General features: G+C 39.9%; 1 long non-coding RNA gene across 5 annotated transcripts; it reads right to left on the bottom strand.

Annotated features, from left to right (window-relative positions):
- Positions 1 to 304: 304 nt before the first annotated feature.
- LOC110045342 (uncharacterized) lies at positions 305 to 27,000 on the bottom strand. Of its 5 annotated transcripts, XR_016208896.1 has the most exons (7): positions 22,147 to 22,288; positions 21,470 to 21,519; positions 19,969 to 20,036; positions 18,135 to 18,195; positions 17,456 to 17,505; positions 1,443 to 1,571; positions 305 to 714 (listed from the first exon to the last, which is right to left on the bottom strand). It is a non-coding gene; the product is annotated as an uncharacterized LOC110045342 (long non-coding RNA). The 5 variants fall into 5 exon arrangements; XR_016208897.1 differs by lacking the exons at positions 1,443 to 1,571; positions 19,969 to 20,036; positions 21,470 to 21,519; positions 22,147 to 22,288 and adding exons at positions 24,301 to 24,368; positions 25,780 to 25,829; positions 26,452 to 27,000; XR_016208895.1 differs by lacking the exons at positions 1,443 to 1,571; positions 21,470 to 21,519; positions 22,147 to 22,288 and adding exons at positions 25,780 to 25,829; positions 26,452 to 27,000.
- Between the last annotated feature and the right edge of the window lie 893 nt (positions 27,001 to 27,893).

The raw sequence follows: 27,893 nt of genomic DNA, 5'->3' as shown, positions 1-27,893 counted from the left end.
CCAACCACCCCCCCCCCCCTCCCTCCGCCCACCCTCTCCCCACTTCTGACAAAATGTTTTCCGAAGGCCGTAACTAGAAATATGTAGGGTCTCACGAGTCCGTCTGATAGGAGTTGTTCTTGTAATCCGTGGGAGACTTACGGAGACAATTCTCATGTGCATGTCCTAAGGCGAACATAGGTAACGTGGGGAGGCTGGAGGGAAATAACGAACCGGGAACTTGTGGTGAGTTTACTCAGAAATGGATATACTAACTTCCAGGATCTGCGTTAATGGACTGGGTCAAACTGTCATTAAAGAAAACAGCGTTAAATGATAACATTTATTCACTGGATAACAGGTAGAACTCAAAATTTAATTACAATGATGGCACTATTTTCCTCCACGATTTGAAGTTAATAGTGATCCTACAACCTTTATCTTCCAGCGGAGCTGAAACATGCAATTTTCATAACCTTTCATTTAAAAAAGTAAATTCGCTCTAGCCATATGAAATTGCTCAATTACCATATTTTTGTAACACGAAAGAAACAAAGCCATCCAATTATGCTATTGGTTCACACCTTCACAAGTAAATGTATAACTAAAAAAATTAAAACTTTGTATTGACGATCTATTTCTCCTTTATCCAAATACAAATACAACAAAGTTTTGTGCTAGCCAGTAGATCTCCACCTATCGTCTTGATTACCTCTGCAACAGTTCCTAGTGTTCCTGTAGGGTATGTAAAAATTCGTTAATATCTTATCTCAGTGTTCCTTTGTATAAATGATAAAGATGTGAGAATGTACAAGACATCTTTTAAGATTCTCGTGTGGCCTTATTTTGCCATGGTAACTTAATATCAAAGGGCCATCGTCAGGATAAAGCGCATGTGCCGTCTTGATTGACACCAACTTTTATAACCAATTGAAATCGTAATACTATCACGCGCGCCACGAATTCGTCGCGGGTCAGCTTGGAGTTTTACGTGCCTTTCGAAACTTTTGATGAAAAAGGATTTTTCTCCCAAATATCAACTTGAAAACTGTTCCGTCTGATAAGAAGTAAACATGGCGTAAATGACGCGGAGCAAAATAAATTCTGCACTTGTTAGAATGGCATATAGACATATTTGGGCTTGTAAAATCGTCAATTTCTACCCTTAAAGTCTCAAGCTTTGGAATTGTGTATTTCAAACGTTACATTTTGTAAATATGAAAAGATTACTTTCGCTTCATATGTACTTTAAGTCAGTAGTATTGGCGATGGGGAAGGTCTAAGGTCTTAGATCTTCGACTGAACTCACACTGACTTGTTTAACTGAGTGATTCCCTCACTCAAACTAGTGCACGAAACAGATAAATTCCCTGAATTAAGTTGGTCAGCTTGACGTGGCATGAAAAACAAATAAAAGCTCATAATTTGTTGACTGGTTTCTTGCCCTGTTTATCAATACCTACATGGGTGGAAAGAGGTACTGTGAGCCGGAGTAAAATGTGTTGCCTAAGAACATGACACAATGACTCCTTGCAGGGCTCATACTCAGAATGCTTGATCCAGACTCCAGCGAATTTAAAACCATGAAATCACTGCACACACATTTAATATGAAAGAAAATAAATATAATTACCATTATATTATCAGTAAAAAAAGAACTTCTCTGCAATGTCTTGGCGGTATATCAATGGATGCAATAACACCTCATGCAAAGCCTGGTAGGTCGCATTAACACCTTCCTTTTGTTTCCAAAAGTCAAAATTTTACAAAGAATGTATGAGCTCATTAGCGCTTTAAGGTGATTCCCTAGCAAAAGAACCCGCCTTAGATTTCTGATGAAACTTGGTATGCTATTGTTACAGGATGAGGAGATATTAAAAACGTAATAAAAAGAGGGGGTCACCGTGCTTGTTTTCACGCCACAATGCCAACAGATACGATTATTTTGGTGAGTTTCGGTAATCCCCGTGCGCAACAAATAAGTTTGATTATTTTTCAACGCAGCGTGTTCTATCACACAGAGTTTGACTTTCTTTGATTGTTTATTCATCTGCGTCCCAGAAAAAATGTCTTCAAATACCCGGCATTGTTTTATCCTTTAAAGGAAACATAATTTGGACATGCGCTGTTGGGTCCGTTATGTCTCCCTCTGTAGTAGTTATTTCATTTGCCAAAAAAGTAGCCATAGATTTCAGCTAATTGTTTGCTCAATTATTGAAGATATTGCTCTCATTTAAATTGTGAAATAAAAAGTGGGGTCATCGTGCTCGTTTAATAGAAAAGGAGCATTTACTTCGCTATCGAGCTTAGTTTGAGGGAAATCTCTCACGCTTTGTACGCGCACGCGCTCATGTGCGCGCGCTAATTACGCTAAAATCGTGCGCAGGAGGGATGCGCAATGCAATACTAAGGAATTAAAAATGTTTACAGTCAATTCGTGTCTAGCGTACGTGATGCCTTCTCTGCGCAAAGTCGTATGTTAATGAGAAAATATGTGAACAATGACGCCTGCAAAGATTTCGCCTAAGCGATGACCACAAAGACGTCGAGGACGACGCCCAAATATATAATAAGCACCATAGCAACCATGCATTTGTATTTAACACCCAGCATTTAGATTTACCGGTCATTCGTTGATGCTGCATGATGAGTGTCGTCACTCTTTAGCCATACGAAACAGGACTGCAGCAATAGAACGATGAATCACTCCTGAAGTCCTGGATGTTTTCTTTGTACCCGCTGGATCTTAGAGTAGCGTTTTACAATCGGGAGGTTTTGTCGAACTCTTCTGAGTCGCAAAATAAGAGTGCAGCGGGTACAAAAAAAATACCCAGTATGTGGGAAATCAAACCCAGGGAAACGGCAGAAGTAAGAACAGATCAAGAAACGTAATCTGGTTTAATCCGCCTTACAGCCAAAATGTTCAGACAAATGTCGCAAAATTATTCCTACACTTGATTGATAAACATTTCCCGAAATCCCATAAACTCCACAGGATACTCAACAGAAATAATCTCAAGATCAGCTACAGCTGCACAGCTAGCATAGCAAACATGATAAAGAACCACAGCCAGAAAGTCTTGAATGACAACAGTGAGGTTACAAACCGAAAAAAATGCAATTGCAGAAACTAAAACCTTTTGCCCTCTCGACGGACAATGTCTCTCTGCATCCTCAGCCGCCAAAGAGCTATCCACTTCTCTGCGGAGCTCGTCGACCAGGCTAGCGCCGTCGCATGTCCGCTTGCGACCCATTCCTCTCGGAGGCATTCTATTTGACAATTAGATTAAGAGCTCGAGATTTCTATGAGGTGATAGTTAATGAGGCCGAAGGCCGAATCAACTATTGCCTCATAGAAATCGAGAGCGAATAATCTAATTGTTTTAGTAGAATTCTAACTGAGATAAACGCAAATAACGGTTTCTAATTATCTTTCTACGCATTATTGAATTTTACGCTTTAACAAAATCGCACTCATTGAATTGTCCTTGGTAAATTTGTAGTTGTTTACGCGCGCGCACCCGTTTTCTCAATAATTTCAAGTTTTTGAAGTGAAGAAACCACCAGTGTCCTTCATTTAGTCTTCTCAGGAATTTAATTATCTATTTACATCTAAACTTTCTTCCAAAACTTCGTAAAACGATAAAAACTTCGCATTTTGTGGACGGTCGACAGCCGCTGCACTCCAATGGCTGACAGTATACGAGTAGCTCAGCCAACCAGATTGCAGCATTGCATTAGTATACCAGTAGAATTCTACTACTGTATACGCAAGATCGAAAAAAAAAATCTAGTTACAAATATACTGTATGGTTAGTTTTCATATGACGTCATCATTTTCTAAAATCGAACATTAAACAGCCACCACTAAAGAGCCACAGACCTAAAACTTGGAGAAGTGCCTTCTTTATTTATTTCCTATGAGATCACAATTTCTTGACTTTATCCACTGAATGGGTTTCGACTTATTTTTTTATTGCGTGACAGTGAAAACGATCTGTAAGACAAAAACTATTTTGGAAGTATGTCGTGATCATGTCGTCGAAATTAGCCTGAAACTAGAAGCACGCAAGGCAGCAACGCGTCTTGGCCTCAAAAGGCGTACAGTTGCCGTGCCAAACTGAATTCACAGCCTGCTGCATAAGCTGACGTTGCTTCTAGCATTTAAAATGGTCTTCAGCAAAGCAAACTTCTTCCGATCTTAGGCGCGACTGAATTAAATCAGACGTTTGAAAGCGCTGCCGTTCTTTTGTCATGCCACTGCCGGGTCAAACTCACTTGAGTTCGGCACGGCAGTAAAGCGACGTTTGGACTAGGCCCAAGTGTCTTCCCGACTGTTATCCAATCGCGCAATTCTTATAATTCCATAAGAGCTTCAATCCGTAATAAGGGCGCGTAGCAATGACGACAGCGACACCAAGGACGACGCCTTGTAGAAGGTTGATATATACTTTACCGAATTAAGCAATTATCCAGATCTAGTAACTATACCTATCGGTCTAAAAACCTGCTCTGACTAAATATGTAATGAAATCGTTTAATTCCAAAAGGAAATCCAATATATTATCAGTCGCGGTTCACGTTCTCCAAAGTACCAAGAATTTGGTCATTTCCCATTGTTACTTTGCAAAAGACGGCTAAGAAATGTACAAAGATTTTTAATGCCCGTGCATACCCACCGTTCTGTTCATTAAACCTTTTGATTAGTGACGCTCTCGTTCGCGTTACCGTCGTAGTTTGATTAAGTTACGGCTACGATATGGAAATTTCTGCGACGGCACCAAACATTCAAATTTTCTTTTATTGTGTAAGAAATACTCTTTCGCTGAACGTTTTTCGGAAATATTGTTTAGAAGTTTATATTGTTGTGAAACCAAGGAAACGTAACAATACCAGCCGATCGATCCAGCAAGATGGTCTATGGAATTTACACAAAATATGTCCCTTATAGTGAAACAGAAGAGTATAAAGACGTAAACCTGCCTTGATTTAAGAGACGTTGCGGTCATTTCTTTTGAGGGAGCGGCTCTCAAGAGTCTACGTTTTCCTCTCTGTGTAAGCAATAGTTAAACATAGGCACGCAAGGCGTGCAAGAGTTATTTTTTTTGTGTGAAGTGTCGGAGATAGGAGCATTCATGGTAAAGTAATGATTAGGTTAATTTGACAAGTTTTTTTGTTTGCGATGTTACATCGGTCATGGTAAGATAGCTAAATAGTAAGCCATAAAATGTCTGACTGAACAAACTACAGTAATCTGACACGTCTCCAGAATAATGTAGATACCATCTTATTTTCTAACAGGCAATTTGATTCGTTCTTTTGATACAACCCGCACTGTGATTGGTGTGACACGCGCACGTGCATAACTCCCTCACTCACCGATCACATAGCCCTTCCAACCCCCAAGAGGAGTTTTTGCTCAAAAATACTCAAGTTAATTTAGAGACTTTTTCACATTTTAGACGAGTCGTAAGTTTACCCTTTTTACACAACACAACGCAACAACACTACTTCACCAAAAATAGAAAGAAAGAAAAAAACCTCTCTGACACGTTGAAAGTCTGATTTAATTAAATGTACTTTAACTGGACGCCACGCAGTCTTCACAGAACATTTGAACAGTTTTCATACTTTTTACCTTTAAAAATATCGGACTTAAATGAATGTCATCAACGTAAAAACACTCTAGAAATGAAAGCTTCTTTTTTGTTTAATATCCTGGGAACAATAGCCGATAACTTGTAAGCTCTAACTGAATTTACTCCCATATGAAAAACAAAAGTGTCGAGTGACCATTTGTAACTAAAAATAGCAAACATCTCGTAGGAACAAGTGGTGACTATTCGTCAGCTCTAATTGAATTTACTACCCTGTGAAAAACAAGAGTGTCAAATTACCCATTGTAACTAAAAAATAAAAATATCTCGTTATATTTGCATGCAATAAGAACAAAACAACCGTTACCTGCACTTACTATTGTAAACGTTAGAACTGCTTCAAATTTAAATAGTCTCGTCTCCTCTAAAACATGTCCTAAGAACTAGAAGCGACGATTCGTGACCTCTAATTGAATTAACTCCTTGTGAAAAACAAAAGTATCAAGTTATCCTTTGTAATTAAAAGTAAAAATATCTCGTGCCATCTGCCTACTACTAACTCATGAACTGCTTCAAAACTCAAGACTCATCTCTTTCATAACTAGCCACCATTACACTGAAAATTATGCACTCTAAAATAACCCAATGTACGTATGTAACTGTCACACTCCTTTCCAAACCGGACTAAAAATCACAAACCGGCAACATACACGTCACTCTTTATTTTTCCATTACCAAAGTCCTTGTGTTTATACCTTGTGTTTCTCACATTCCATTTACCTTTACAACAAGAAATTTGATTGGCTGTTCATAGTAGATCCAATCTGATTGGTGTGACATACATACATCTATCACTCACTCAGTCAGTCAGTCAGTCAGTCAGTCACTCACTCACTCACTCACCCATTGACCCGTCCATAACATACCCGACGCGCCGACTAAGAGGTATTTTTTTTACAAACAAATAACTCAAAAACTGTCCGAAGATGTTAAGAGTGCTTGCCTGTAAAAAAATCAGACAAATTCTTAATTTCGCGGCAAGGGTCGAAAATTCGATTTCGCTCATATTCTTATGGTAGATAGGCCACGGCATGACAAAAACTACTGGAAAGTTTTTTTGGCAAAATATCCATTTATTTCAAAGAAATATGCAAATTACCAAATTCCGTTAAAATCGTCATTTGACGCACCATTTTATTAAGCAAGTTTGAGACCCTCGCATGCAAAACCACATCATTCTTCCGTCTTTAAAGCACTCAAATATTTTTGTGCAATGTTTATATGTATACTGGGTTGATTTGAGGAAATGTTGCGTTGTCTTTTTGGGTGCAAAATAATTAAATTTCGAAGACATGCATTTCATTCACTTAAAAGTACCTCGTGTATATAGGTAATTTTCACCATGTGCGAAACCTTTAAGACTGCCTGCCTGTAAAAATCAGACAAATTCTTAATTTCGCGGCAAGGGTCAAAAATTCGATTTCGCTGATATTCTTATGGTAGGTAGGCTAAGGCATGACAAAAACTACTGGATAGTTTTTTTGGCAAAATATCGTTTTATTTCAAAGAAATAGGCAAATTACCAAATTCCGTTAAAATCGTCATTGGACGTACCATTTTATTAAGCAAGTTTGAGAGCCTCGCATGCAAAACTTCATCATTCTTCCGTATTTACAACACTCAAATATTTTTGTGCAATGTTTAAATGTGTACTGGGATGATTTTAGGGAACGTTGCGCTGTCTTTTTGGGTGCAAAATAATTAAATTTCGAAGACATGTATTTCATTCACGTAAAAGTACTTCGTGAATATAATTAATTTTCACTATGTGCGAAACCTTCAAATGGATTAAGCTTCTAGTGGTTGAATCGCAAAAGGATGGTCTACAGATTCCTGTAAAAATTTCTTTGGGCAAATGATTGTGAGCGACGCGAGAGCTTTTCAAAGTACGTCAAAAATGCAAATATTTCACCATCCGTCGTCAAATTTCAATTTACGGGTTAGACGTATATTTTAGCATGCGCTACATGACTTGACCTATAGTAAGTTGAAATAGACGCAGAGCTGATAATTTCGAAATGTTCTAACCTTATTTGTTGTAAAAGGCAGGTCCAAAGTCGATTTGACGTGTTTCCAGTCGATCTCTCACCATTCGTCGTACATAAAGCAGAAGTTTGCTTTTGTTTACACAAGGTTACGGCCCATATACATGGCCTACTGTCAACCTATTATTGGTCGAATACCATGAATCTGTGACCATCTTTCTGCGCATATGAACATCACTGCATCTAAGTCAAAAACGGCTGAGTCATTTGAAGATAGTTGCTTGCTTTGCACTGCACCAAAATATTATGTTTGATCGATTGCTGATCATTGCTGATAAGCGTGTCGGCGCAGCACAATCTATAGCCGTTATTTGTTCGTCACGCAATGTTGTCACGGCATATGCTACACATTTTGATCTATTTTGTGTAGAGCACTCTCAAGATAAGTGAAACAATTTAAACATTGTTCATCTGTTTGTTCATATATATAATAATAATATGTGTATATTTATATAATCGTATTTTATAGTGTACGTGGCCTCGGTCCAAATCACGTTTGTTGCACGTTCTGATGTTTCAGACAACAGCTGATAAAGCTAGTGCCTGTACTCACTAGAATTTAAAAAAATCGCCATAAACAAATTATAGATCAATATAGCAAGAACTAGCTGAAATAAAAATAGGAAATGACAACGTGTCTAATTCGTGAGAAAAACAGACTAAATTTAATTAGTAATTACGTGGGTAAACAGCCCTGGCCATGCCATTTTATTTGGTGTATTTTGTTTGCTCAGTGACGAGGCATTGGTATATTTGTAACAGAAAATAGAGGACTGTTCTCAATACTGTCCAAAATTATTGTCAGTAAAATATTGTAAATAAAACACCTATTGACTGGGTACCTTCGCGGCCACCACTTGGTCGTTCCGATAAGGGTTTCATTATTGTCTTTACCCTTATTAAGCGGCCACCCAAAATTTAAAAACTTTGTTTTGGAAAAGGCGATGGCAGATAAGAGTCTGAAATTGAAGGTGCATGACGAGTGATAATTCAAACACACGTCTATCATGATTGTCTTGAATTGACTCCATGTTCACCAAGAAATTTATAACCCGATAGTGAAAAATTAAATATTCAAGGTACACCAACCTCTAATTAAGCGGCTAGCCCCATTAGGCGATCACCACCTATTTCCCCGGGGGTAGCCCACTGTATTACATGGAAAGCGAAAATAATTGCACAGCGCGAAAAGACCTAGGTATGAGTTTAGCGCAAGGCGCTTATACGTAACCCGGCCTTTTTCCGCCCTGGTTTAGCGTTACAGCATTATGCAGGGCATGTAGATAGCGGTGGTCGAGTAAAAGATAACAACAGGGGCAATGGTAAATTATTCATTCTTTTCATTTCTTAATTTAATCTCTTCCCACTCAACACGATTGTGTGCTCCCAGTGGTTCCAAACCTTACGGAGCCTTATGTATTAGAATAGAAATTGTCCTACCCCTACCCCCTAAAATGGGATGACAGCATTGCGTGACGAACAAGGAACCGCTGCAAGCAAGGATCCAAGCCATCAAACCATGATGATCAAACGTAATATTTTGGTGTAGTGCAAAGCAAGCAACTATCTACAAATGACTTAGCCGTTTTTGACTTAGATGCAATGGTGATCACGTGTGTTGAAAGAGGGTCACAGATTCATGGTATTCGACAATTAAATAAGTTGACAGTTGGCGATGTACATCGGACGTTATGTAAACAAAAGCAAACTTCTGCTTTATGTGCGACGAATGGTGCGAGAAACACGTCAAATCGGCTTTGGACCTGCCTTTTACAGCAAATAAGGTTAGAAAATTTCGAAATTATCAGCTCTGCGTCTATTTCAACTTAACATAGGTCAAGTCATGTGGCGCATGCTAAAATATACGTCTAACCCGTAAATTGAAATTTGACGACGGATGGTCAAATACTTGCATTTTTAACGTACTTTGAAAAGCTCTCGCGTCGCTCACAATCATTTGCCCAAAGACATTTTTACAGGAATCTGTAGACCATCCTTCTGCAATTCAACCACCAGAAGCTTAATCAATTTGAAGGTTTCGCACATAGTGAAAATTAATTATATTCACGAAGTACTTTTACGTGAATGAAATACATGTCTTCGAAATTTAATTATTTTGCATCCAAAAGGACAACGCAACATTTCCTCAAATCAACCCAGTATACATATAAACATTGCACAAAAATATTTGAGTGCTTTAAAGACGGAAGAATCATGTGGTTTTACATGCGAGGCTCTCAAACTTGCTTAATAAAATAGTGCGTCAAATGACGATTTTAACGGGATTTGGTAATTTGCCTATTTCTTTGAAATAAAAGGATATTTTGCCAAAAAAAAACTATCCAGTAGTTTTTGTCATGCCCTAGCCTATCTATTATGAAAATATCAGCGAAATCGAATTTTCGATCCTTGCCGAGTTATTTTCCATTTTTATGGACAGGGACTCTTAACTTCTTTTTTGTTTAATATCCTGGAAACAAGAGGCGATAAGTTGTCAGCTCTAACTGAAGTTACTCCCATATAAAAAAACAAGTGTTAAGTTACCATTTGTAACTAAAAATAGCAATATCTTGTTTTGTTTGTTCAAACATTTCATGGTAACAAGCGGTGACGATTCGTGAGCTCTAATTGAATTTACTCCCTTGTGAAAAACAAAAGTGTCAAGTCACCATTTGAAACTAAAAATAGCAAACATCTCGTGGGAACAAGTGGTGACGATTTGTCAGCTCTAATTGAATTTACTCCTTGTGAAAAACAAAAGTATCAAGTTACCCTTTGCAACTAAAAATAAAATATCTTGTGCCATTTGCATACTACTAACTCATGAACTGCTTCAAAACTCAAGACTCATCTCGTTCATAACTAGCCACCATTACACTGAACATTATGCACTCTAAAACAACCCAATGTATGTATCTAACTGTCACACTCCGCTCCAAACCGGACTGAAAATCACAAACCGGCAACATACACGTCAGTCTTTATTTTTCAATTACCAAAGTCCTTGTGTTTAATACAATAAAACGCCCAAGACTTCATATACCTCACTAAAGTTATTACGAACGAAAACAATTTCCTTTTTCTCCTACTGCAATTCGTGCTGGCTATTAATATGAAAGAGCGAAAACTCTGATAACATTGAAGAGAAAAGATTTAGTTTCATTTCAAACGTATCTTCTCATTCCAGTGGTAAACAAGAACCATTATAATTGTAAAATCGTCACAGAATAATATATTTTTGTTCTGTTGCCCAAATTAATTGTAGTCTCTTCGCTTTTCACAGTGAAACTTGTCAATGGATGCTGACATTGACTACAATGAACACTTACTATGAACTCTGCAGCAATATTTAGGTTTCAATACAACATGCAAACGATTTGAACCTGGTCGCAACCTCATCAAATTCCCAGTAGTGCATTCCGCTCCCCTAAGATACAATTGTTCTTATCATTCAAATCTTAAACCTAGTAGCAGAGCGGCTAAGACTCATTTAATTGAAAACTTTATCTAATGAGAAAAGCTCACCCTTCATTGCATGCTCGTAGTTATATGCCAAACATTATGTTTCTTTGACTGATTATCCAATTGCAAATGTTTATCAAACCCGCCCAAAAAATCCTCGCCTTAGAAGATGTCGAAATAAGCCCAATACATAAATAATTCCTCCTTTTTTATGTAGTAACATGAAGTCCTAACTGACCGCTGACCGATAGCGGGGGAAGGAATTGTGCTAGCTGTAGGAATCGACCGTATTAAAGCATGTTGCGTTAATGTCTGTTGTCTTGGTACCTTTCCGGACACAACATGGTGTCAGAAGCGAGATCGTCCTACTAGCCTACAGCTGCTGAGATCAAACCAGTTGGAGGAACGGATTGAATAGAAGAATTGACCCGTCAAACTGCACGCGAATTCTACACGTGGTTTCAAACAAGATGGCGGAAAGTGTGTCATTTGCCAGACCGCCGGTACCGCTGGAAATTTCGACGGGAAATCCCGCTCATTCGTGGGGGAAGTGGAAACAAAAATTCGAAATTTACCTCAAGGCAATTGGAGCTGCAAAGAAACCTGATGAAATGAAAGTGGGGCTGCTATTAAACCACATCGGCGAGCCGTGTTTGGAAATTTACTCAAATTTCATCTTCTTACCCGAGCGTGACGACCCCGCCGGAGGAGAAGAAAAACTTCCAGCCGAAAATCCCGACAACTACGCGACCGTTATGGCAAAGTTTGATGAATACTTTCAAAAACGAGACCCTCAACTCATGCTGCGAGAGAAATTTTGGGTTCACCTTAAACGAGAGCCGACACAGACCCTTGATTCGTGGGTCGTGACTGTCAAAGAAAGAGCCGCCGAGTGCAAGTTTCCAGCCGATTTCTATGAGCAAGCAGTTAGAGACAAACTCACCTTTTCCTGCAAGGAAGACACCTACAAGCTTAAACTCTATGACGAAGGAGCAGCCCTTTCACTCGAAAAGGCAGTGAAAATCCTGTCTTTGAAGGAAGCAACAAAATGTGAGTTACAAGAATCAAAAACCTCAGAGATTGAGAGTGTCACGCCGCGAGGGAACAGGCCAGACCGTATCCCTGATCAAGATACAGAGCAAAGGACCCAGCAAGACTCTAAGAGGAAGCCCTTCCAAACGAGTGGCCGGAACTGTGGTTATTGCAACCGCCGACATCCTCCTGGAAGGAGGAACTGCCCAGCTGCGGATACACGATGCAGCAAGTGCAATAAAATGGGACATTTCCCTGTCATATGCAAGAGTGTACCTGTAAAAACAGTCAACCAAGTTCTCGAAACTGAGGATGCCTTTAGCCCCACATTCGTGGGAGGGGTTACCGCACCCACTTGTTCCAATACTTCCATGGCAGAACCAGTTGCAAACCCTCAAACTGGGAGGTCCGACCCCGGATGGCATGTCAAGCTCAAGATCCAAGACCAAGACATGCTGACATGGTGCATTGACACAGGAGCACAAGTGTCTGTGATGCCTGAGGCCATCTACAAGTCGTCATATGGGACGCTTTCAAAATCTGACAGAGAACTTGTCGGAGCAGGGGATGTTCCTCTGGTGACCCTTGGATGTGCAGTCATGAACCTCTCCCTAGCTGAAACAGTCATTAAAGAACGAGTGTACGTGGTCAGAGGGGCATCCAAGCTGCTTCTTGGGGTACCTGCCATCCGAAGTCTTGGCCTTATCCATGAAATTCCTGGGACGTACAGTGTCAAAGCTGTCAATCAGATGCCTGATAACCATCCACTCCGATCAGGGACAAAGGAGGACATTGTCAAGCAGTACCCGACGCTCTTCCAAGGCCTTGGCAAACTGGAGGGTGAGCATACAATTCATCTGAAGGAAGGGGCCACACCCTTTTGTCTGACCACTCCCAGGCGAATACCACTGCCACTTATGAAGAAAGTGCAGGAGGAGATCAAACGTATGGAGCAACTGGACGTTATTGAACCAATAGACGAGCCGACAGAATGGTGTTCGCCGATTGTGGTAGTGCCAAAGGCCGACGGAAGAGTAAGGATATGTGTTGACCTTACAAGGCTTAACCAAGCAGTCCGCCGAGAAGTCTATCAAACGCCAACAGTTGAAGAGACACTGGGAAGCCTCACAGAAGGATCGGTATTCTCCAAACTCGATGCTAACTCAGGGTTCCACCAGATAGTCTTAAACCCAGAAAGTGCCAAGCTAACTACCTTTATTACGCCCTTTGGCCGTTACATGTTCAAGCGTCTTCCCTTTGGCATATCATCGGCGCCCGAATATTTCCAGAAGAGGATGGATAAAGAGCTCTCTGGAATAGAGGGGGTCAAGTGCCGCATGGACGATATTCTAGTCATCGGGAGAAACCAAGCGGAACATGATCAGCGACTTAAGGAAGTCCTGGACAGGCTAGTGGAGAGGAAACTGACGCTCAACCTTGAGAAGTGTTTATTCTCTCAAACCAGGTTGCAATACTTGGGCCAAATCATTGACAGTGAAGGAATCAGGAAAGATCCCTCAAAGGTTAAAGCTATCACTGACATGGTAGAACCCCAGGACATTGCAAGCCTGAGACGTTTCTTAGGATTGGTCAACCACCTAATGAAGTTCTGCCCAAACCTGGCTGAGAAGACGAAACCCTTAAGAGACTTGCTCAAGAAGGAGAGTGCTTGGGTATGGGGCCCAGCCCAACAAGAAGCCTTTCAACAGCTGAAAGAAGACGTGGCATCCGAGCAAGTTCTTGCACTGTATGATCCGGAAAAGGAGACCATGGTCTCATCTGATGCCAGCAGTTTTGGACTTGGTGCAGTCCTTATGCAGAAGCAGCCATCCGGCGAGATGAGGCCAGTGGCCTATGCAAGCAGATCAATGACCGAGACAGAACGTCGTTATGCCCAAATCGACAAAGAGGCTTTGGCTATCACATGGGCACTTGAACACTGGGCAGAATTCTTGATCGGAATGAGATTTAAAGTAGAAACAGATCACAAGCCATTGATTCCGTTGTTTTCCACTAAGTTGATAGACGAGCTTCCAGTGCGCATACAACGCTTCAGGATGAGACTCATGAGGTTTGACTTTGCCATCGCGCATGTTCCTGGTAAACTCCTGTACACAGCTGATTCATTGTCTCGATCCCCACAAGAAAGTAAAGGCCAGGATTCTAAGTCATGGAACGACCTACATGATGAAGTTGAGGGCTATGTGAATGCTGTACTAGTGACTTTACCTGCCTCTGACCAGCGGTTAGATGAGATACGTTCTGAGCTGAAGAACGATGACACACTCAAAACTGTGATGCAGTATGTACAGAATGGGTGGCCTGAAGAGAAACGAAGAGTCCATGGGCCAGTAGCTAAATACTGGAGTGAACGCGGCAACATCTCCGTCCACAGCGGGCTACTCCTGAGAGGACGACGAATCATTATACCTCCAAGGTTAAGAGCGGATGTATTGAGGCGTCTACATGATGGTCATCAAGGGATTACCAAAACACGTGCGAATGCGGCCTCCTCGGTGTGGTGGCCTGGAATCTCCCAAGACATTACAAAGGTTGTGCAAAACTGTGCCACATGTGAGAAATATCGCAGAGAACGCATTGAGCCAATGAAAGGTACTGAATTTCCAGATCGACCATGGAGCAGAGTCGGCGTAGACTTCTTTCAGCACAAGGATAAGCATTACCTCCTGGCTGTAGATTATTTTTCAAGAGATGTAGAGATATGCCTAGTGTCCAAGGATGTGAACTCTTCCCAGACTATCCTGCAGCTTAAAAGGATCTTCAGTCGACAGGGGATTCCGGACATCTTATTTACCGACAACGGCCCCCAGTTTGATTCACGCGAGTTCGCCAACTTTTCCACTGAGTGGCAGTTTCAGCACATTACCTCATCTCCAAGATATCCCCAGTCCAACGGTGAAGTGGAAAGGGCAGTCCAAACTATGAAGATGGTCTTAAATAAGAGTAGTGACGAATACTTGGCTCTCCTGAATTACAGAGATACTCCATTGCATCATGGTTACTCTCCAGCACAATTAAGCATGGGTCGGAAACTACGTAGTAGAGTCCCCTGTCACCCGGATGAGCTGAAGCCAGAGACCCCTGACTATGATCACATTAGAAGAAAAGAGAGGGAGTACCGAGCAAAACTGAAATTCAGTTATGACCAGAGACACAGAGTAGTAGAGGGAGAGGAGCTGTCACCTGGTGACCGCGTTTGGATTCCTGACCTGAAAGCAGAAGGGACAGTAATTAAGCAACACGAATCTCCACGGTCTGTAGTCATACAGACCTCAAATGGCCAAGTCAGAAGGAACCGAAGGATGACACGAAGAGTTCTTGAGGGAAGACCTCCAGTCTCACCCCAGAATGAGGGCTATGAGAGTCGCGAATCAGCACCAACAAGAGAGAGGAGCCCAGACGTCCCCTCAGCACTTGGAGCCAGCCAAGAAGACTACGGAGAACTGCCTGTTCCTGAGGACCAACCAGCAGTAAATGAGCCCTTACAGCCTGAACCATTGCTGACCCGCCTTAGACCTAGAGGAGCTCTTAGAAGACCGGAAAGACTTATTGAACAATGCTAAGATTAGTATTCATTTAGGACACTGGAAAACGGCGATGTGCTTATTGACATTCAGTTAAGTTAAAAGAAAAAGGAAGATGTAGTAACATGAAGTCCTAACTGACCGCTGACCGATAGCGGGGGAAGGAATTGTGCTAGCTGTAGGAATCGACCGTATTAAAGCATGTTGCGTTAATGTCTGTTGTCTTGGTACCTTTCCGGACACAACATTTTATAGAAGAATAAAAATGGCCGTTCTGAACTGTATTAGGATCAAATCTCCTCACATACTATTTACCTTCACAACAAGAAATTTGATTGGCTGTTTATAGTAGATCCAATCTAATTGGTGTAACATACATACATCTCTCACTCACTCACACATTGACCCGTAACATACCCGACGCGCCGACTAAGAGGTATTGTTTTTACAAAAAAATAATTCAATAAACTGCTAATAAAATCTATGAAGTAAAGAGTAACTTGAAGTTGGGTTAATTGAATAAGATTTAAGAAGTATACTGAACTAAAATGTGGGCAAAAAATACTGTTTTATTAAAGAAAACACCATGAATGCTCTCCTACCCCCCTCCCCCGCCCCCCTGCCCTTTTTAACAGCACGTTAACATCCACTATTGCTGAAGAGGACTTAAAAAAGAGGGGAAGTTTATTTCAAGTTCTAATGGTGAATAACGAGAAGGTAAATGAGACGAAAAAAAGAAACAGCACAGCTCGTCTTCTACAATTGCCTAAAATCATCTAATAATAGGCCATAATTCTAACATCTCCCCGAGGCTTCAGGGAATAAAACAAAAACAATAATAATAATTATCCATCCTTCAGTGACCTCGATGTGATTTGTTTTATTTTATTCCCTAAACCTAAGAGCCAAGTTAGAATTTTAATATAACGAAAATGGCCTATTGGCATGGAAACGGTCTGTCTGTCACACCCTATTTAAGGTGGCTCAAAACAGTTTTCTGTTTGTTTTTTTTTTTGTTTTGTCTTTTTTTTTGAGACTTTTAGAACTAGGTGCGATTTTTCAGACTTGCAACTGCACTGTTTTGAATGGCTGTGCTATTTTTTTAAGGTAACTCTCCACTGTACCTTTCATTGTGTTTAAGTCATAAATTAAGATTGCACTGTTCTGTCGCATAGCAACAAACTTGACCAAAAGTACTTGACTTAAAGTACACAAGTACACGCAAAAAGAAGCCGAGCAAACTCAATTCTGCATTTGCCGGCTCTTAATATCTCGAATGTCTCAGTCTTATCAACCAACTTTGCTCGTTCTGGGAGAACATCAATCGATCCTCAGTCTTCTTCGTTCAGACTAGACGACACTGTTTTGTCCGAGGAATCAGGACTCGTCCTTAGTTAGAATGGTATCTATACGGCATGTTATTCAGTGCAGCCAAACAATTAAGCAAATGATAGACAACTGAGAGGGCAAAGCGACAAAAACTAAGTAGGCAAAAGTAATTTTCAACAACCATATTCAGGATATTTTCCGGGATTAAGTTACATTCCAAATTCACTACAGTTAAGAAATTAAAATTGCTTGAGTAGGAAATTAACACTGATTCATACTTAAAATGTCAGATTGATTGCTTTGTACTTTTCCAACGAAGTGCTTACACATCTTTTTCTGTTATTTCATCATTATTCTTTAAGGGTAAAGCATAATGTAATACAAGTGGCAATTTTAAAAGCAATACCTCCAAAGCGCCTCCACTCTAGATAACTTCTACTGTCATTTCTTCCAAGCCTTGGATAAGAGCAAAACATGTAGACTAATAAGCAGACTATAAATTTCTCAGCAAAAAAATTACTAAATTTTACATTGTTCTTCTTATTTTTTGTAGTGCTCGTTACGATTCCTCCGATCTATAACTAGATTAATGCCGTGACTGCCTTCCTTTTATTAAAGGGTAGGAAAAATCTGGATTTTGATATCACTTAGGGTGTACAGTACGGAATACTTATCTTTTTACTCGTTAAGGGATTTTTCAGAGGAACACTTTTAAAAAAAAAGCACGTTCAACTGGCTAATTCCCTCTTGAGACGTGCCTGCAGGGAATCATGGTAGTTGTATTCATCAAAACAAATATCCAGTCTAAGATCATAAATACAACTACCATGATTCCCTGCAGGCACATCTCATAGGGGGAACTAGCCATTTGTTGTCCGTGTTGTTTAGATCGATCAGTTATGATGTCTTAAAAACTCTCTTCCTAGATGAAAGCATTTTGTGATAGAGTTTCCTTCGTCGTTGAAGTGATTATTGCCCCTACTAGTCAGTCGGTTTAGAATGTTATTATCATAGGGTTTAAATACAGCTTGATTCACGTTTAAGTTCTGCATGCGTCAATAAAAAATTCCAGAGAGAAAAACAACCTGATACAATCCCAATGACTTCAAAGCTTTCCCGAACACCCCTTCTTTCTTCGTTACTCTTCTGAAAATAAAATCCGATATTTATAATTCATTCAAAACATCCTAGGTCAAAACAACTAGCCTCTAGACTAGATAAAAACAATAGAAAATGAAGGAAAGAGGGGATCGGTGCTCCGTTCCCATGACCGCACGGTATCCCCTCTGACCACGGCTTTTACATCATTTTTTTTGTGTCAAAAAAATTGGATTTGTTAGCAGTGATGTTCGTATTGCTCACTGCGTTTTCTTTTCCTTTTGAATGTGTTGTGATGTACGAGAAAATCAAAAAACCTGCCAACTATACCAATGCGTGAAGTAATTCTAACTTACCAATCAAATGTTGACCTTAAGGCCCCGTTCACAATACGCTAGAGGAATTTGAAAACGCAGCAATCACTGGTCACTTTGGATTTGTTTTTGAGGAAAATTTGAACAGGGAAAACACATGGTTGTCGATCGTAATGTCATCATTTTCGAAAGGCTCCGTTTTCAAAATGTTTTCCATCCACACGATAACACAAGACCGGGTTTTCAAATTCCTCCGGCTTGGAGAGCGTTTTCGAAAAGCTCCGTTTTCGTGACGGATTAGTGTGGACGGTTGGCCTAGCCGTAGACATAAAGCTGCGTTTTCATATTTCTCCAGCGTAGCGTGTACGGGGCCCTAAGACATTCACACAGTTTGAGACAGAACTAATAATAGATTTAACATAATTTCCCTTAGAAGTGGCCCGTGTATAGGATATCTGTTGTCTTCCAACAGTTTCTCTTCATAACTATACTAGCTAGCGTTATCGGTGTCTAAGACAAGCAAGATGCTGAATAATAACGCGAACACACCGTCGCAGCTTACACTCAAATTTGCTAGCATTTTTCGATAACATAACCCCATTTCTCGCGCTAACCTTTGAACTACCATGTTACCTTTCAACAACCATTTCAAAGTTTTCCAACGCAAGCTTGCCCACTAACAACCTGCAGTACAGGCGGATTAGCGGGCTCTATTGCGATACAAGAGCGCGCGCGAGGCGCGAGGCGAGAAAAATATAAGCTTCGCGCGCGCTCGTGTATCGCAATAGAGCCCGCTAATCCGCCTTTACTGCAGGCTAGCCCACTAACTGACGACAACAATTGTTTCAGTCTATTCAATTCTTGTTTCGGACAGAGTTGGCACCTCTCTAGTGCCCTTTCCAGGGAGCAACGAGCTTCCAATGTGGACTAAAAGAGTCTTCCCGATTGTTATCCAATCGCGCAATTGTTATAATTCCATTAGAGCTTCAATCTGTAAATAGGGCGCGTAGCAATGACGACAGCGACACCGAGGACGACGCCTTGTAAAAAGTTGAGACAGTCGAACCTATTAAGCGGCCACCTATTAAACGGCCACCCCTATTAGGCAGCCAGCAATCAAAGTCCCAATGATGGCTTTTCTATTGTTTTTACCTCTATTAAGCGGCCACAGTCCATTTCCCCGAGGATGGCCGTTTAATAGGGGTTCGACTGTATATACTTAACCGAATTAAGCAATTATCCAGATCTACTAAGTACACCTATCGGTCTAAAAACCGACGGAAATTTCTGCGACGGCGCCGAACATTCAAATATTTTTTTTTTTATTGCGTAAGAAAAACCCTTTCGTTGAACGTTTTTCGAAAATATTGTTTAGAAGTTTATATTGTTGTGAAATCAAGGAAAGGTCGCAATACCGGCTGATCGATCGAACAAGATGGTCGATGGAATTTATACACAAAATATGTTACTTAAAGTGGAACAGAAGAGTATAAAGACGTAAACCTGCCTTGATTTAGGGGACGTTGCGGTCATTTCTTTTGAGGGAGCGGCTATCAAGAGTCTACGTTTTCCTCTCTGTGTAAGCAATAGTTAAAAACGGGTGGTAAGTAAGTAAGTAAGTAAATAAGTAAGTAAGTAAGTAAGTAAGTAAGGAATTTATTTAACGTTAATAACACGGGGAGTGCAACCGCGGTCTCCAGAACAACAGTGCTTAAAAATAATTATAAACTGCTAATAAAATCTGAGAAGTAAAGAGTAACTTGAAGTTGGGTTAATTAAATAAGATTTAACAAGTATACTGCACTAAAATGTGTGCAAAAAAAATACTGTTTTATTAAAGAAAACACTCTGAATGCTCTCCTAACCCCCCCCCCCCAACACCCCTCCCCCCACCCTGCCCTTTTCAGCAGCATGTTAACATCCAGTATTGCTGAAGAGGACATAACAAAGAGGGGAAGTTTATTTCAAGTTCTAATGGTGAATAACTAGAAAATAAATGAGACGAAAAAAAGGAACAGCACAGCTCATCTTCTGCAATTGCCTAAAATCATCTAATAATAGGCCATAATTCTAACATGTCCTCTAGGCTTGAGGGAATAAAACAAAAACAATAATAATTATCCATCCTTCAGTGACCTCGATGTGATTTGTTTTATTTTATTCCCTAAACCTCGGAGCCAAGTTAGAATTTTAATATAACGAAAATGACCTATTGGCAAGGGAAGGGTCTGTCTCTCACGCCCTATTTAAGGTGGCTCAAAACAGTTTTCTGTTTTTGCTTTTGTTGCTTGTTTTGTTTTGTTTTTTTTAAGACTTTTAGAACTAGGTGCGATTTTCAGACTTGCAACTGCACTGCTTTGAATGGCTGTGCTATTTTTTGAAGGTAACTCTCCACTGTACCTTTCATTGTGTTTAAGTCATAAATTTAGGTTGTACTGTTCTGTCGCATAGCAACAAACTTGACCAAAACTACTTGACTTAAAGTACACAAAGCGCAATAAGAAGCCGAGCAAACTCAATTCTGCATTTGCCGGTTCTTGATATCTCGAATGTCTCAGTCTTATCAACCAACTTTGCTCGTTCTGGGAGAACATCAATCGATCCTCAGTCTTCCTCGTTCAGACTAGACGGCACTGTTATGTCCGAGGAATCAGGACTCGTCCTTAGTTAGAATGGTATCTATACGGCATGTTATTCAGTGCAGCCAAACAATTAAGCAAATGATAGACAACTGAGAGGGCAAAGCGACAAAAACTAAGTAGGCAAAAGTAATTTTCAACAACCATATTCAGGATATTTTCCGGGATTAAGTTACATTCCAAACTCACTACAGTTAAGAAATTAAAATTGCTTGAGTAGGAAATTAACACTGATTCATACTTAAAATGTCAGATTGATTGCTTTGTACTTTTCCAACGAAGTGCTTACACATCTTTTTCTGTTATTTCATCATTATTCTTTAAGGGTAAAGCATAATGTAATACAAGTGGCAATTTTAAAAGCAATACCTCCAAACCGCCTCCGCTCTCCATAACTCCTACTGTCATTTCTTCTGAGCCTTGGATAAGAGCAAAACATGTAGACTAATAAGCAGACTATAAATTTCTCAGCAAAGAAAATAATAAATTTGACATTGTTCTTTTTACTTTTTGTAGTGCTCGTCACGTTTCCTCCGATCTATAACTAGATTAATGCCGTGACTGCCTTCCCTTTTTTTAAAGGGTAGGAAAAATTTGGATTTTGATGTCACTTAGGGTGTACAGTAAGGAATACTTATCTTTTTACTCGTTAAGGGATTTTTCAGAGGAACACTTTAAAAAAAGCACGTTCAAATGGCTAATTCCCTCTTGAGACGTGCCTGCAGGGAATCATGGTAGTTGTATTCATCAAAACAAATATCCAGTCTAAGATGATGAATACAACTACCATGATTTCCTGCAGGCACATCTCATAGGGGGAACTAGCCATTTGTTGTCCGTGTTGTTTAGACCGATCAGTTATGATGTCTTAAAAACTCTCTGCCTAGATGAAAGCATCCTGTGATGGAGTTTCCTTCGTCGTTGAAGTGATTGTTGCCGTTACTAGTCAGTCGGTTTAGAATGTTATCATCATAGGGCTTAAATACAGCTTGAATCACGTTTAAGTTTTGCATGCGTCAATCAAAAATTCCAGAGTGTAAAACAACCTGGTCCGATCCCAGAAGGCTCGCCGGCTTTCCCGAACACCGCTTCTTTCTTGGTTACTCTTCTGAAAATAAAATCCGATATTTATAACTGATTCAAAACATCCTAGGTCAAAACAACTAGCCTCTAGACTAGATAAAAACAATAGAAAATGAAGGAAAGAGGGAATCGGTGCTCCGTTCCCATGACCGCACGGTATCCCCTCTGACCACGGCTTTTACATGATTTTTTTTGTGTCAAAAAAATTTGATTTGTTAGCAGTGATGTTCGTATTGCTCACTGCGTTTTCTTTTCCTTTTGAATGTGTTGTGATGTACGATAAAATCAAAAAACCTGCCAACTATAACAATGCGTGAAGTAATTCTAACTTACCAATCAAATGTTGACCTTAAGGCCCCGTTCACAATACGCTAGAGGAATTTGAAAACGCAGCAATCACTGGTCAATTTGGATTTGTTTTTGAGGAAAATTTGAACAGGGAAAACACATGGTTGTCGATCGTAATGTCATCATTTTCGAAAGGCTCCGTTTTCAAAATGTTTTCCATCCACACGATAACACAAGACCCGGTTTTCAAATTCTTCCAATTTAAGCAACTGGAAAGAAGAAGCCTGAACAAAAAGTCTATAACCGCAGTTCATATATGAAATATTTCATATAAACTTTACATCATTTCACTCCTCACGGGAAGACATGAACTCAATTAATTGACCTCGCTCCCAATGTGTGGCTTCATAGCCCAGTTGGTAGAGCACCGCACCGGTATCGCGGAGGTCACGGGTTCGAATCCCGTTGAAGCCCTGACTTTTTTTCAGGCTTCTTCTTTCCAGTTGCTTAAATTGGAAAATTAACTGCGATGATCATTCTTCACTTTCATCTATAACCGCAGTTCATATATGACATATTTCATATAAACTTTACATCATTTCACTCCTCACGGGAAGACATGAACTCAATTAATTGACCTCGCTCCCAATGTGTGGCTTCATAGCCCAGTTGGTAGAGCACCGCACCGGTATCGCGGAGGTCACGGGTTCGAATCCCGTTGAAGTCCTGACTTTTTTTCAGGCTTCTTCTCTCCAGTTGCTTAAATTGGAAAATTAACTGCGATGATCATTCTTCACTTTCATCTATAACCGCAGTTCATATATGACATATTTCATATAAACTTTACATCATTTCACTCCTCACGGGAAGACATGAACTCAATTAATTGACCTCGCTCCCAATGTGTGGCTTCATAGCCCAGTTGGTAGAGCACCGCACCGGTATCGCGGAGGTCACGGGTTCGAATCCCGTTGAAGCCCTGACTTTTTTTCAGGCTTCTTCTTTCCAGTTGCTTAAATTGGAAAATTAACTGCGATGATCATTCTTCACTTTCATCTATAACCGCAGTTCATATATGACATATTTCATATAAACTTTACATCATTTCACTCCTCACGGGAAGACATGAACTCAATTAATTGACCTCGCTCCCAATGTGTGGCTTCATAGCCCAGTTGGTAGAGCACCGCACCGGTATCGCGGAGGTCACGGGTTCGAATCCCGTTGAAGCCCTGACTTTTTTTCAGGCTTCTTCTTTCCAGTTGCTTAAATTGGAAAATTAACTGCGATGATCATTCTTCACTTTCATCTATAACCGCAGTTCATATATGAAATATTTCATATAAACTTTACATCATAGTAATAACATAATAATGAAATCGTTTAATTCCAAACAGAAATCCAATATATTATTCGTCGCGGTTCACGTTCTCCAAAGTACCCAGAATTTGGTCATTTCACGTTGTTACTTTGCAAAAGACGGCTAAGAAATGGACAAAGATTTATAATGCACGTGCATACCCACCGTTATGTTCATTAAACCTTTTGATTGGTGATTCTCTCATTCGCGTTACCGTCGTAGTTTGATTAAGTTACGCCTGCCATATGGAAATTTCTGCGACGGCGCCGAACATTCAAATATTTTTTTATTGCGTAAGAAAAACTCTTTCGTTGAACGTTTTTCGGAAATATTGTTTAGAAGTTTATATTGTTGTGAAATCAAGGAAACGTGGCAATACCGGCCGATCGATCGAGCAAGATGGTCTATGGAATTTACACAAAATATGTTACTTAAAGTGGAACAGAAGAGTATAAAGACGTAAACCTGCCTTGATTTAAGAGACGTCGCGGTCATTTCTTTTGAGCGAGCGGCTCTCAAGAGTGCACGTTTTCCTCTCTGTGTAAACAATAGTTAAAAGTGGGTGGTAAGTAAGTAACTAACTAAGTAAGTAAGTAAGTAAGGAATTTATTTAACGTTAATAACACGGGGAGTGCCACCGCGGTCTCCAGAACCAGAGTGCTTAACAACAATAATAAACTGCTAATAAAATCTATGAAGTAAAGAGTAACTTGAAGTTGGGTTAGTTAAATAAGATTTAACAAGTATACTCCACTAAAATGTGAGCAAAAAATGCTGATTTATTAAAGAAAACACCTTCAATGCTCTCCTACCCCACCCCCTCCACCCTCCCCACCCTGCCCTTTTCAGCAGCATGCTAACATCTAGTATTGCTGAAGAGGACATAACAAAGAGGGGTAGTATATTTCAAGTTCTAATGGTGAATAACGAGAAAATAAATGAGACGAAAACAAGGAACAGCACAGCTCATCTTCTGCAATTGCCTAAAATCATCTAATAATAGGCCATAATTCTAACATGTCCTCTAGGCTTGAGGGAATAAAACAAAAACAATAATAATTATCCATCCTTCAGTGACCTCGATGTGATTTGTTTTATTTTATTCCCTAAACCTCGGAGCCAAGTTAGAATTTTAATATAACGAAAATGACCTATTGGCAAGGGAAGGGTCTGTCTCTCACGCCCTATTTAAGGTGGCTCAAAAGAGTTTTCTGTTTTTGCTTTTCTCTTTTTTCGTTTTGGTTTTTTTTAGACTTTTAGAACGAGGTGCGATTTTTCAGACTTGCAACTGCACTGCTTTGAATGGCTGTGCTATTTTTTGAAGGTAACTCTCCACTGTACCTTTCATTGTGTTTAAGTCATAAATTAAGGTTGCACTGTTCTGTCGCATAGCAACAAACTTGACCAAACGTACTTGACTTAAAATACACAAAGCGCAATAAGAAGCCGAGCAAACTCAATTCTGCATTTGCCGGTTCTTGATATCTCGAATGTCTCAGTCTTATAAACCAACTTTGCTCCTTCTGAGAAAACATCAATCGATCCTCAGTCTTCCTCGTTCAGACTAGACGGCACTGTTTTGTCCGAGGAATCAGCACTCGTCCTTAGTTAGAATGGTATCTATACGGCATGTTATTCAGTGCAGCCAAACAATTAAGCAAATGATAGACAACTGAGAGGGCAAAGCGACACAAACTAAGTAGGCAAAAGTAATGTTCAACAACCATCTTCAGGATACTTTCCAGGATTAAGTTACATTCTAAACTCACTAGCGTTAAGAAATTAAATTGTTTGACTAGGAAATCAACATTGATTCATACTTAAAATGTCAGATTGATTGCTTTGTACTTTTCCAACGAGTTGCTTACACATCTTTTTCTGTTATTTCATTATTATTCTTTAAGGGTAAAGCATAGTGTAATACAAGTGGCAATTTTAAAAGCAATACCTCCAAAGCGACTCCACTCTCCATAACTCCTACTGTCATTTCTTCTGAGCCTTGGATAAGAGCAAAACATGTAGACTAATAAGCAGGCTATAAATTTCTCAGCAAAAAATAAATGAATTTTACATTGTTCTTCTTATTTTTTGTAGTGCTCGTTAGGATTCCTCCGATCTATAACTAGATGCCGTGACTGCCTTCCATTTTTTAAAGGGTAGGAAAAATCTGGATTTTGATATCACTTAGGGTGTACAGTAAGGAATTCTTATCTTTTTACTCGTTAAGGGATTTTTCAGAGGAACACTTAAAAAAAAAGCACGTTCAAATGGCTAATTCCCTCTTGAGACGTGCCTGCAGGGAATCATGGTAGTTGTATTCATCAAAACAAATATCCAGTCTAAGATGATGAATACAACTACCATGATTCCCTGCAGGCACATCTCATAGGGGGAACTAGCCATTTGTTGTCCGTGTTGTTTAGACCGATCAGTTATGATGTCTTAAAAACTCTCTGCCTAGATGAAAGCATTCTGTGATAGAGTTTCCTTCGTCGTTGGAGTGACTATTGCCCTTACTAGTCAGTCGGTTTAGAATGTTATCATCATAGGGCTTAAATACAGCTTGATTCACGTTTAAGTTCTGCATGCGTCAATCAAAAATTCCAGAGTGTAAAACAACCTGGTCCGATCCCAGAAGGCTCGCCAGCTTTCCCGAACACCGCTTCTTTCTTGGTTACTCTTCTGAAAATAAAATCCGATATTTATAACTGATTCAAAACATCCTAGGTCAAAACAACTAGCCTCTAGACTAGATAAAAACAATAGAAAATGAAGGAAAGAGGGGATCGGTGCTCCGTTCCCATGACCGCACGGTATCCCCTCTGACCACGGCTTTTACATCATTTTTTTTGTGTCAAAAAAATTGGATTTGTTAGCAGTGATGTTCGTATTGCTCACTGCGTTTTCTTTTCCTTTTGAATGTGTTGTGATGTACGATAAAATCAAAAAACCTGCCAACTATAACAATGCGTGAAGTAATTCTAACTTACCAATCAAATGTTGACCTTAAGGCCCCGTTCACAATACGCTAGAGGAATTTGAAAACGCAGCAATCACTGGTCAATTTGGATTTGTTTTTGAGGAAAATTTGAACAGGGAAAACACATGGTTGTCGATCGTAATGTCATCATTTTCGAAAGGCTCCGTTTTCAAAATGTTTTCCATCCACACGATAACACAAGACCCGGTTTTCAAATTCTTCCAATTTAAGCAACTGGAAAGAAGAAGCCTGAACAAAAAGTCTATAACCGCAGTTCATATATGAAATATTTCATATAAACTTTACATCATTTCACTCCTCACGGGAAGACATGAACTCAATTAATTGACCTCGCTCCCAATGTGTGGCTTCATAGCCCAGTTGGTAGAGCACCGCACCGGTATCGCGGAGGTCACGGGTTCGAATCCCGTTGAAGTCCTGACTTTTTTTCAGGCTTCTTCTCTCCAGTTGCTTAAATTGGAAAATTAACTGCGATGATCATTCTTCACTTTCATCTATAACCGCAGTTCATATATGACATATTTCATATAAACTTTACATCATTTCACTCCTCACGGGAAGACATGAACTCAATTAATTGACCTCGCTCCCAATGTGTGGCTTCATAGCCCAGTTGGTAGAGCACCGCACCGGTATCGCGGAGGTCACGGGTTCGAATCCCGTTGAAGCCCTGACTTTTTTTCAGGCTTCTTCTTTCCAGTTGCTTAAATTGGAAAATTAACTGCGATGATCATTCTTCACTTTCATCTATAACCGCAGTTCATATATGAAATATTTCATATAAACTTTACATCATAGTAATAACATAATAATGAAATCGTTTAATTCCAAACAGAAATCCAATATATTATTCGTCGCGGTTCACGTTCTCCAAAGTACCCAGAATTTGGTCATTTCACGTTGTTACTTTGCAAAAGACGGCTAAGAAATGGACAAAGATTTATAATGCACGTGCATACCCACCGTTATGTTCATTAAACCTTTTGATTGGTGATTCTCTCATTCGCGTTACCGTCGTAGTTTGATTAAGTTACGCCTGCCATATGGAAATTTCTGCGACG

The sequence above is a fragment of the Orbicella faveolata genome, unplaced genomic scaffold (genome assembly GCF_042242905.1).
Source record: "Orbicella faveolata isolate gen_17 unplaced genomic scaffold, um_ofav_v1 contig_26, whole genome shotgun sequence".
Lineage (NCBI taxonomy): Eukaryota > Metazoa > Cnidaria > Anthozoa > Scleractinia > Merulinidae > Orbicella > Orbicella faveolata.
Note: the sequence above shows the minus strand (reverse complement) of the source record. Positions and strands in the feature narration are given on the sequence as shown.